General features: G+C 41.9%; 1 protein-coding gene across 1 annotated transcript in view; it reads right to left on the bottom strand.

Moving 5' to 3' along the window:
* UNC5D (unc-5 netrin receptor D) overlaps positions 1-12513 on the bottom strand; it is a 601039-nt gene that overhangs the window by 95995 nt on the left and 492531 nt on the right. The window lies entirely within an intron of this gene.

Here is a 12513-nt window from a genome sequence, read left to right as displayed (position 1 = left end):
ACTACAAGCACGGGGGCTGTTGCTAAGCATTCACAGACTCCCATAAGGCAGGGGACCTTGAAAAGTCACCTTGTGTAGCCTCCTTCCTTTCTTTGCCTGAAGGCGAGCCAAGCGGGGTGAGATCCTGTCATTTTGGATTATGTTTTTAACTGAAGCAAATCTCGCACAGTACACATTTGAGAACTTCATAAATATTACCTGGCTGACTGCACCGTAACCCCTCGCAGGCAGACAGACACAGCTAGGTTCCGAATCCCTCACGGAATATCTCTTAGCCTAACCCACTCCCTGCACTTAATACTGATTTTGACAGCAAACCCTTGCCGTGTGCTTCAGATACAACTCTTGTGTGTTCTGCCATCTGATGTGTGATGGAAGTTGTGTGTAGATCACACTTTTGCAAAGGGACCACCATTGTTTTTTTTACAATGAGGGGAAGTTAACAGGCAAAGGGTAATATCTGACAAATCTTTCTTTAAAAAAGAAATCCTCATAAAATAGAATAATGTGTTCAAGTTGATAGGATCATATTCAGATTCTTACAGTCAGGTTTCTTAAAACCAAAACCTTGCATTTCCCTTACTGCACAGATTCAATGCCATACTAGTTTCCTTAGAGCAGGTGGTCCTGCCCAAAGTCCAGATGCTAATGCACTGAAGAACTAGAACAAAACGACTTTGGTGGTTTTAACCCGACTTCAGTTTTTGCTTATCGTATGCTCTAAGCATTTGGCATGGACAGAGCCATGCTGGCAGGCCAAGGCTAAGACATCTGGGAGTGATGCATTGCTAGGACAACACAAAGAGACATGCAGAACATCTGTTTAGAACTCTGGCTGTGCTTAACAGTATTTTCTTCCTTCTAAACCACAGGAACGAAGATTATGCCAGGTAGCAAAATGAAACTCCATTAAAAACAGGTGAGATGTATAACTACTCCTCAGAAAAACAAATCGAATATAGCCAAGATGTGAAAAAAACTGGGGTAGTAGAGTTCTACCAGGTACAGCTCTGAAAAAAAGACAGAGTGAATGGAGCTGAAAATCCCAGGGCTAAAGTCCCCAGATAGAGGGCGGGGGCCACATGGAGGCACGGAGCAGCAGGAGAGCGCATCCTCCGCTCTGACCTGATGACACCCAGCTCCGGCGTCGTCATTACTGACACGGATTAGTGCAGACTCTCAGGATCAGGAATGGATTTAAACCTTGGATCGTCTTCATCTATCTCTGTGACCTCAGTGTTCCCCACAGTAAAATGGGAATAAAAATGTCCTTGAAGCTTGGTCCCGGGGGGTTAAACATGATAACCGTGAAGTCATGCAGCCTCAGGCTAGCACATGTTCAGCCATCAATACATAGCAGCTGATGAATAAAAACTTGAACATGTTATGAATATGATCATCATACTTGTTCAGAGGACAACAGTGACTCATGTGCTACTGCGTGGAGACAAGGCACAGCTCCAAATCGGAAATTCTAGGGGATTTCAGGGGTCCTTGAACGGGAGTTAAGAAACATGTGCCTAATCCTGTCCTCTGCTTGCTGACACCAAGGGCAAGTCGAAACTTCCCTTTCCTGCCATGTAAAGAAGACCCCTGTGCTACCCTGCTTTCACTCCTATAAATCTTTAGAATAACTACCAAAGACATTCCACAGAAATCCACCTGAAATGAATTCTGAAAGCAGAGTCAAAATTATTCAAAGGGCCGCTCCTCTACCATCGCGTGTGTTATGCTGAGATCCAGCACGTGTGTTAGCCTGCATCGTCTCACGGAAAAGGCTGGAAGTCTCTGGTGCCCAAGAGATTTAGTCCCCTGGCATCGGCATCAACATTGGGTTCTGCTGTATTTTCTGAAAAGCAGTATCTTGTCAGCAAGCTGCTCTCAGAGACCATTTTTCCCAGCTTGAAATGTCTGATTAGAGATTGTTCTACCGTGAGCTCAAGAGAGGGCTACCACCAACCTCGCTATGTTTTGCAAGAATGGCCCACCCACAGTTCACGTTCTTTTATTCTGTTTGCATAATCATTTTCTCACAAGGCTCAGGGCCATGCAGTCACTGGCCTTGGTCAACCAAATCCTCTCTGTTTTAATTTTACCTCTCTCCAAGGCCATGTTCAAATGGCCCCTTAGTAAATTAATCCATTAGGGCCATGGTTCTTCACATGGGCTGCATATTCAACTGACCTGGGGAGCTTTTTTTTAAAAAAAAATACCCATGCTTAGGCCCCTCTCCAAGAACTCCTAATAGGGGTTTGTGTTTTTGTGATTACTGAGGGCACCGCCACTTCCTGGCAACAAATCTGGGGTTCTGTGTACTCAACTCCAGTTCCTCTCTGCCTCCCAAGAGGCTTTGGGGTAGCTGGAGTGTACAGAAGGGCCCATTTTCTCTTGCAGGAAGAGAAATGTAATTCTGAGCCAGTGGCGGCTGAGCTGTAGTTTGGGAAAATCACAAGTTTTCCCAGGGTCTAACTTATACACCAAGAGGTACCTTCTGGGTAAATAGAAATTGATGGTAATTATAACTCAGTCCTATAGTGATTTTGTGTATTTACAGGCTAAAGATGTGCAAGTGTTTTTTAAATTTTATTTTTAATAGTGTTTTAAATTGTGTTTTCTTTAAAAAATCATTTTTATTATTTACACTTACCATATCAAAGAAATACAGGTAAGTGCAAACCACCCCCCATAATTCCACCACCAAGAGATAACCACTATCATGTTGTTATATATACAAGTCTAGGCTTTTTTCCTCTGTGATTTTATATACATATAAGGTTACGTGCACACATATATGCTTACATATATATTAGCAGGAAACGACATGAAATTGACAGTAATTGATCATTTTTACCTACAAAAACATGGAATTGTCTTTTATATACTGTTCGGCGATCTGCTTTTGTCTCAGTGCTGTATTGCAAATATTGCTTTGTGTCTGCCGTGCGTGTGGTGAGTGTGTGCATAGAGATATATATACTTATATATGAGGCAAGGGAAGAGAAGGGGGGGAGAGAGAGAGGCAGAGACAGAGAGAGAGAGAGGCAGAGACAGAGAGAGAGAGAGAGAGAGAGAGAGAGAGGGAGGGAGGGAGGGAGGGGGAGAGAGAGGACAATCTACCCTTTTTTTTTTTTTTTTTTTTGCGGTACGAGGGCCCCTGCATCGGCAGGTGGACTCTCAACCACTGCGCCACCAGGGAAGCCCACAATCTACGTTTTTATTTTTGGTGGTGATTCATTTCTTTTCCACCTTTCTTTAAATTTTGGCTTCCTTTTTATATGGCATGCTCCCAAAGCATTTCCATTGTTCTTAGAAGCTATTTATGGCTGCATTCCTACCTTCCCACCCACCCTCATCCAGCCTTATCCTTTCTCTGCCAGGGAAAAACTGTGGCCAGCTGCATGCAGCCCACATCCCATGGATCTGAGTGAGCCAGAATAAGGAGAGATGACACATGTGTAAGGCGAACGTGCTGACAACTACACTACGGAAACGTTGCAAGATGACACATGTGGATGGATGGATTCAATCTCCAACCCACAGACTGGGCAAGGGGCTGCCCTCAAAACCCGTGCCTTGCGATTATTTGAAATCGGCTTCTATGGGTTTTGGATCCCACACATATACGTTTCCTGAGACCCAGGCATCAAGCCACTCCGTGTGGACTAAATGCCCACCAGGACAGTAGCCGGAACAGCTGTCTCCTGCCGGGCAGCAGTTGACACATGTCATTAGAGTTCACGATCGCCCTTCTTTTCACTAAACCAGACACGTCCCATGTTTTCATCTCCAAAGACCATTTTCATTACTTCCTTCTTCATAGATCATATGCTTTGGAACCTTTTTCCCCTCCCCCCAAAAGATATGTCTTGAACTCAGTTTTATTTTAATTTACCCTCCACAGTCTTTGCAATCACAAATTATTTAGGAGCTGATTCTGAACTGTGTGGCAGATTCAGTCTTCTCTGCCCATTCTCTCTGGCTAGTTCCTTGTTTGCTGGAAGAATTCTCTAGCATCGTTACGTAGGAATCTACCATGATTCCACAGCCTCCACGTCATGGCCAATTTCTCTGTCTACCTTTATGGTCTTCTATTAACTGGTCCCACCACACCAAATGTGACTCAGTTTCCGCTGCACCTCAGCAAAAATCCATATTCTAGTCCGATCAATCCGTGAACTCTCAGTGCTTTTGCCCAAGCTGTTTCCTCTCCAAGGACACCATCCTCCCTCCAAGCCTCCTATATAAAAATGTCCTCTCTCCAATGCCTAGATCAATTTCTGATTCCCTCATGAAATCTTTGGTGATTACTACTCTGTTGGAAGAAATCTCTCCCTTCCCTAGCCAGTTTATCTTACTTATACTCGCTAAAATACTATGCAATTTCTTTCAAAATATATTACTTTGTAAGTGTTCATCTGATTGATTTTATACTTTTGTCATCACCACTAGTTATGGGCTCCTAACATGAAAATCATATTTAAATGATGAGCTCACAAATAATTGGCACTGCAACAGAGGATCATGGCAAGAAAAAAAGTAGCAGGAGAAGTGAAATTAAAAGCTATTTGCTTGATTATTTACTGATTGGGAGAAAAAAAGTTGAAGTTATTGATTATCAGTGTGTTTCATTTACTCATGCTTTCCCTCTTCTCCCATAACCAGAAATAATTAAGAAGCCCTCTGCATGCTCTCCAAAGCTGCAGGAAATCCCAGGATCTGGTGGACCTGCTTTGTATTAGCACTAGCAGATAATTAGATAAACACGAGGTCTGCTTTCACTGGCAACACCACCGTGATTGAACGTGTCAGGCAGACACTGAAGATGACAAGCAGGGATTCTATTCTGTTCTCCTGTGGTTGGTGAGAGCTCACTAAGGCTGTAGGACATGCAGGAACACAACCACCAGCTCTTGTAAAAACCATGAAATTCTTCCGGCGATGGAAAACACAGCGCATCTCTCGTTTTTTTCACTCTTTTCAGTTGTTAATTTCTGCATTGCGGTTTTTCTTTCGGGTTTTTGTTTTTTTTTTAATTTAAAGATCCTGCTCAGAAATGACTCTTCAGAGACCGTATTTACCCCAAGTTACTGAGTTAATTCAATTCTTGCTTCCTCTCCCCACTTCCCAGCCTGTATAGACCATCGTAAGATCTACTGCCCCTTTTAAAATGCACTGAGCAGAGTTTCCTGTGCTCTACAGTAGGTTCTCGTTGGCTACCCATTTTAAATATGGCGGTGTGTATATGTCAATCCCACACTCCCAATTTACCCCTCCCCATGGGAAAAGAATTTGAAAAAGAATAGATACATGTATAACTGAATCACTTTGCTGTACACCTGAAACTAACACAACATTGTTAATCAACTATGCTCCCACATAAAATAAAAATTTAAAAAATGCACTCTGAGCACATCCATCCATGCAGGACAAGTACAGAGAACAGGAGGTTTTGAGAGATTCCTCCCAGTTGGTTACGTCTGTTAGAGGAATCACTGGTTTCCTCAGAGATATCTGGGTAATTAGAGAAATTCTAGGACTGAATGGCAAAACCCTCCACCTGAATAAAAACCCGTAAGATCTGAGATGTACATCAGTAAATGAAGATCAGCTGTATTAATATGTCCTACCAAAGAACTGTTCAAGATCCCATCGTATTAATTAGGGGAAATCAGATGGGTACTACAAGAGACAGCTCATGGATATGACTTATGATGACAAAGACCTTCCAAAATGGCCCCTCAGCCAGTTCACACAATTTGTGTGCATGAGATGATGTCGTCTTCCCTCTTCCTTCTTTCAAATTTGACGTCTCTTATAGGAATGCCTTTTGTATTTCCTAAACTCAGATGAATAAGTATCCACAATGACCATACTCCCAAGGGGCATTTGCATATTTCATTTTTGAACTAAATCATTTCAATGTCTAGATTTCCTACCACCTTTGTCCATTCCCACCGATTCACTGTGGGTTAGTTTGTTTTTATGATGGATATACAGGGTACAGTATGCTTTGGGGTTACAGCAAAGATGTTTAAGCATCTGTCTGCAAAGACTTTCTTATCGGCAATTGGCCTCAAAGTGATAAAATGCACTGTTTCCAATTCTGCTCCGAGGGAAGATGCATATTCAAATTCTTCTATGCTGTAAATTGTTTTGCTTGGATTCCCTCCCTTCTATCCACAACAGGAAAATATATGTATGTGTATACAGACATACACACTCACTCAAAACTAACCATAAATGTTCAGGGTCTATAATTCAAGCTTAAGGGAATAATCTATTGGTAAACGTCATCACGATCACTTGCCTTACCTTAAGGGAGGAGTGATATTCAAATTATTTAAAAATAGTTTAGAAGCATCCTGTCAGTGTGAGCACCAGCCCTGACATAGGGTCATGGTGACTTTCTGCTGTGTCCAGGGCGGTCCCTTTAGTTGCTGGGTCACAGGGAGGTGTGGGTAGGGAATGGATTGGGGGTGGGGGTGGTGAGACTGGGGAGGGTGTTATGATGACTATTCACTGACTGCTAAAGAAATACTTAGCAACCAAAAAAAAAAAAAAAAAAATGCTGAAAAAGAAACTGAATTGTGAATCTGTGACTTGCAGATTTATTCTAAGCTTCCTCAGGCCTCAGGCATGTAGAGTCTGTATCTGTGTTTTTCATCTATTCTCGGTGCCTGGAACAGTAAGTGGAATATGGTAGGTACTCAATAAATATTTGTTGAACAGATGAGTGCTACTCAGCCTTGTATGTACTTTCAATCACGATCATTACAAAGTCAGGGTCCCTAAATTTCCTAATTTCTGTATGAATTCCTAGGACATTGTAGCTTCTCAATGAAGGGAATGGAGCAGATGCTAGAGGCCTGCTTTGATGACTCAGTTCTTAGGGGTGGCTGGCAACCGGCTTTGCTGGGTAGGGGATGGGATTACCTTTGTTTCAGATCTAAAAGATGTCCCCCTATCACCCTGCATATTCATCATCCAAACGGTGAATTTTAGGTGTGACTGAACTAGAATATCTCCTCAAAGCTGGCTAAAAGACAAGTATCTGTAAAATCATAATGACTTCAAGTTTTTATACTGAGATGAAGCTTAGAGATCACCCAGCACCCCGTATCCCGCCTCCCCCCCACCCCCCGCTCCCGTTTGATACTTATGGACAGAAGGCAAGGAAGGGATGGTAAGAGATCTGTCAAGGTCACACGCTAGTAACAAAACAACTGAACTGAGACCTAGGACTCCTTACTCCCGGTGCAGAGCCCTTTTCCCTACCCCATGATCTCTTTCTAAATGATCACGGCAATTTTCTATTCCACTGCACACTAACATCGTCCTCTCCCAAACACATGTATGCAAGGCCGGGGCTTTTAGGAGGATGCTGACACTTCTCTGGAAAAAGGACAAGGCCACATGCTGGTGATGTTCACATCATCTTCACTTTCTGGATCACATGTCTCAATGCTCTTGAAGACACACACGTATTTAATTTGTAACGTAAGGAGAAAATATAGAATCAAAACAAAGACGTTTCCTCCGCCTCTATTAATTCACTTTGTTCAGTGCACCCCAGAGAGCACTGAATCCTTTACAGGAGCAGCTTACTCTGTTTGAAATCACTTCCCTGGTTGGGTTCTTGCCGTTTCTTTTATGGCTGGTCCACTCTATGATCTCAGACATTAAATCTTTCTCCAATCCAGACTCATATTTCTTACCCAGGGTTTTGTGGAGTCCTGATTAAATAGACCGCAGAGGTAGGATCTGGAATACACAGAACTGCTGAAATGGGGAGAGTCTGTTTTATAGGACAGAAAGCCTAAATTTTGGAAACTTCCTGACTCTGGATATCATTAGTTACTGACCAAATCTATTAGATAGCTTTTAAAAATACAAAAAATAATGCCCAAATCGCTAATCTGGGGATGTGGGAATGTCGAATGATGGAAGTGTTGACATGTAACAGATACCATTGATCCAGAAGAGCCGGCACCAGGACGATAACCCTGGGATGTGGAGACTGTGTGTGGTCTAGTAGTGCGTGTGGGGGATTTTCCCCCCACCAGTGAGAAAGGATCTTTAAATGTGTGCTGACAAATTAGAATTTGCTTTATGAAAATTTATTTTCTAACACAATTGTTAGAACATGTGTATTTCATAACACGAGGGAAGCTCTCAGTATAATGAAGAATGATTTTCTCACTTGGGGACCATCCAGGCTTCTCTCCTGGGCCTTCCCCTTGAGTTATTTTTAATTAGTTGTTACAATCATAGAATTTTAGGACTTGGTGGGACCTCAGAGATCACCTGGTCTGTCTCCTCCTCATAACTAAATCCCCCCTGCAAAGGAAGACTGGAAAATCAGGAGCTGTTCTCTCAGCTACTTCTCAGACGTTTCTGGGAAAGGATATTGACACTTTGGTCTGACACCAAGTTGAAGAATCCTCATGAGTTGTTAGGGTCCTTGTAAACCGTGTTCCTCCAACCAACGGTATGTCTCAAATTACCCCTCAGAACTGGTTCATACAAGAACACAATTTGTGTCCCATAGATTTTAATGTGAAGCACATTTTATTTCATTAGACACTATATTAGTCAGATATATTAGGAAATGTTTTAACAAAATATCTAAAGTGTCACTTGTCAATTCTTCCACAGAACATGGAAAACACACTTTTTTCTGCCACAGGAATCCCTTTACTAGAACACACACACATTATTATTATTATTTACACAAATGGAGTGCTTACTACAGATGTCAAATGCTTTGCATGGTTTAGGTCATTTCCTCCTCAAAACGAACCCTTTGTAATAGACACTATTATAACTTTTCTTTTATAGAGGAATAAATTTAGGCTTGGAGAAATGAAGAAATTTGCTCATAGCATTGCAACCGAAATTCAAACTCAAGCAATCTGACGCCAGAGCCCGGATTCTTCAACCTGTTACCTATAGGATAAATGTTCAAATCCGATAGGCTCAGCTCATTCATTTCTCTCAATTCTAGGTTCATGTCCATTTCTAATTTTTCAGAAAGAGAATAACATCTCAACTCAGAATCACAGAGGACGCTGGAAGGCCATTCAGCCTTTGCTCTCAATGCCAGCTCAACCCAGGCCCATCCTGGGCCAGCCCTCATGGAAACTCAACCTCTGTACCTTCTCGCGATCCCCAGTTAGGAGCCAGTGCCTTCCCTGTGCTTCTTGGGGATGCCATCTACAAAATATTTCTCTTTTCTTTGTAATGAATTTGTATTCCCATCAACTATCTGGCCCTGTGGCTAAAATTTCCCGTCCTTAAGAAATGTTTTTAAGCTTTCTACTGGGGTTTCTGTTTCCAGTTTACACTGTCACGGGGATCTGTTCTTATTTGTCTATCTGGTTTTCTTGGGGTTGTTCTGTTTTGTTTGGTTTTGTTTTAGTCTTCTTCCTCTCTCTCTAATGTGATGTCTGTACCGTGTGTACCCTCTCTAAGTAATGTGATATGGAGTTATGCATCCTGTTCTCCAGCTGCCCAAATTTAATGTTAGAGTCCTTCCTATTTACAGGAGAGGTGTTTTATTTCAATTCCTCTCATAAAATGAACAAAGTTAACAAGATGCCTCAGAGATAAACAATCTTCCAGACATGTTTCTGGAGTATGACAGCACTTCCTGTCCAATTCCACCAAAAGAATGTAAGCCCAGTGTAAACGTTCATATGGAAATATGGTGGTGGTGGGTCAGGGGGAGTTGACAGGAATAGGAAAAAGAAGAAGAAAGAAACAGAATAATTGCATTGGTTTCTATTAGCTGAGAAGGAAATTTTTATGTAGGTTACTCTGTCATGACTACGTACATGTGGCACACGTCTGGGAAGAAATAAAGAGATGATGATGACAAAGGGAAAATTTCCTGCATCACAAAAGGCATCTTAGGGCTTCCCTGGTGGCGCAGTGGTTGAGAGTCCGCCTGCCGATGGAGGGGACGCGGAGTCGTGCCCCGGTCCGGGAGGATCCCACATGCCGCAGAGCGGCTCGGCCCGTGGGCCATGGCCGCTGGGCCTGCGCGTCCGGAGCCTGTGCTCCGCAACGGGAGAGGCCACAACAGTGAGAGGCCCGTGTACCGCAAAAAAAAAAAAAAAAAAAAAGGCATCTTAAGTCCTTGTTTCAGAGCTGGTTGAAAAGAAAGGCCACAGATTTTTTTTAAATTGAAGTATAGTTGGCTTACAATGTTGTGTTAGTTTCAGGTGTACAGCAAACTGATTCAGTTATATATATTCTTTTTCAGATTCTTTTCCCTTTTAGGTTATTACAGAATATTGAGTATAGTTCTCTGTGCTATTCAGTAAGTCCTTGTTATTTACCTATTTTATATACAGTAGTGTGTGTATGTGAATCCCAAACTCCTCACTTATCCCCCACCCCACTTTCCTCTTTGGTAACCATAAATTTATTTTCTATGCCTGAGGCCATAGATTTTCAGTGGTTTACTAAATACATATCAATCGTCAATGGGCCAATGGATGAAGGTCAGTCCTTACTTGGAAGGGGGATGATGCTCAAAAAGACAATCAGCCGTCTTTATCTTCTTGTTCACAAGGCATAAATGCAGAAAAGTCCACAGAGGGTGGATAACAAAGCGGAGACATTTTATGGTAATTTGCCGTATGTGGCTCATTCTTTTTCCTTTTTATGCTCAATTCCACACAGGTTGTGGCACTAGAGTTCAAATCCTCTTACCACAAGGCACGAAAGTAAAAGTTTTAGCCTTGTAGAATTAAAAAAAAAAAAAATAAGAAAAAAAAAAAAAAAAAAAAAATGCTTTCACTAAGACATGAGTATTGAGCTACCTCTAGTTTCTTTTTTAATTAAGCACAACGGAAACTTCTGTTATGAGCCACTTCACTCTGTCTCGTTAAAGCGTGTTATTCACTGGTCTTCTTATTGGGTCTCATAACGGGAAAGTATTATTGGGGCATGGGAGAGAGATTGTGGCTAAGTTGCTAATGACACCACATATGTCCAAATCTACATTCTTATCACTCCTGTGGGTCTGCGATATTATATCCACATTTTCTATGCTGTCTACATAAAGGCAACTCTGAATTAATCAATTGTTTGTTATGCAGAAAGGCAGCTATTGGGTATTTCTAGGGAAAATCTTCATGAAAAAAGGAATACCTACTATGTACTACAAATGGAATGGAAATGGGTTTTTAACATTAAAACTACTTGGGAGAATTAACAAGCAGTAGGAAACTTCATGACAACTTAATGAATTGTGCTAGCATGTTATCTTGCTGATGCCATTTTTATTTCTTTGCTATATAGAATTTTACTGTGCTATAATTAACCAATTATGTAGTGCAGCAGGTCCTGAAATATGACCTTATCCAACAAAAAGTTTTTAGAACAGTCCAATATGATTCCTGACTCTCTGCCCAAAGAAAGGACATGACGGTTTTCGTTTTGGTAAAGGGACATCCATCTGTTATAATCTTATATATGAAACGGATATTCTGTAAACCACTAGCAAAAAGTAAGAGTTGTTTCGGATGCACTTAGCTAACTCTGGAGTGAATATTCTCTTATTCAGTGCCCTAAAGAAATACAGGGAAGGGACCCAGGTAATTACTGTAATGGATAACAATGAGAAAATGCTTCCAAGGCAACCTGTACTCTGATGTGATTACAGGCTCACCTTTTCAGGTGCTTCCTTTAGGTCACTTAAGTAGATAGTTCAACAGACAATGTGGTTAGATTATGAGAGGTAGCTTGGGGATGTTTATTTGAACCTGCTATTGTATAGACATCTTTATCCTTGATGGGGTTTCCAAACTGTCACCTCCAACTTTTCTTATCAGTGTAACGCAGGAGAAATGAAAACAAAGCACGATGTAACTGATCTTTCCATTTCTGAACTGTCAATGTTGAAATGACCTATCTCACATCCTGACAAGAAGGACTGATTAGCTATCAGGTAGCTCAGCCTTGAAGATTTCCTCTCTCTTCTGCGTCCCTGTGACATTTCTCTGGCTTCGTTCTCACTGCACATCTGGGCACTAATCCCCTCTGAAGCAGATTCACTCAATCCTCTGAAGCCAAAGCCCTTAGTTTTTCATCTGCTGGAATAAAAAGGAGAGGGAGCAGGCTCCCCTTACTTCTCAGACTCAAACTAAACACCCCACTTTTCACCCTTCTGTTCCTGCCAATGAGGAACGTACATGTCATTTACATGGACATTTCTGTGATCCTCCGGCACAGAAGCAGCTAAGTTCAGCAAGTAGGAAGGACAGCGGTCAGAAAACTACCTGATTTTGATGTTAATGCTTAAAAAACATGGATCCACGAGTTCTTGTCTCTCGACGGTCATCCCATGTAATTATCTTCCTCAAAAAGAACTGTTCTAGCGTAAAGGCCCTGGATGTTTAGTTTATGCTTGTCATTTGGAACCTCGGACTCACTGCTATTGGTACCAACTGCTCAATCCTACACTCCCCGGTCTTGGGGCGTTTCTCTCCTTGTTGAGGGCATTTA

Source organism: Aethalodelphis obliquidens, unplaced genomic scaffold (assembly GCF_003676395.1).
Source record: "Aethalodelphis obliquidens isolate GAN/ISIS:26980383/991018 unplaced genomic scaffold, ASM367639v1 scaffold25, whole genome shotgun sequence".
Taxonomy (NCBI): Eukaryota; Metazoa; Chordata; class Mammalia; order Artiodactyla; family Delphinidae; genus Aethalodelphis; species Aethalodelphis obliquidens.
The sequence above is the reverse complement of the archived record's forward strand: the minus strand, read 5'-3'. Positions and strand labels throughout refer to the sequence as shown.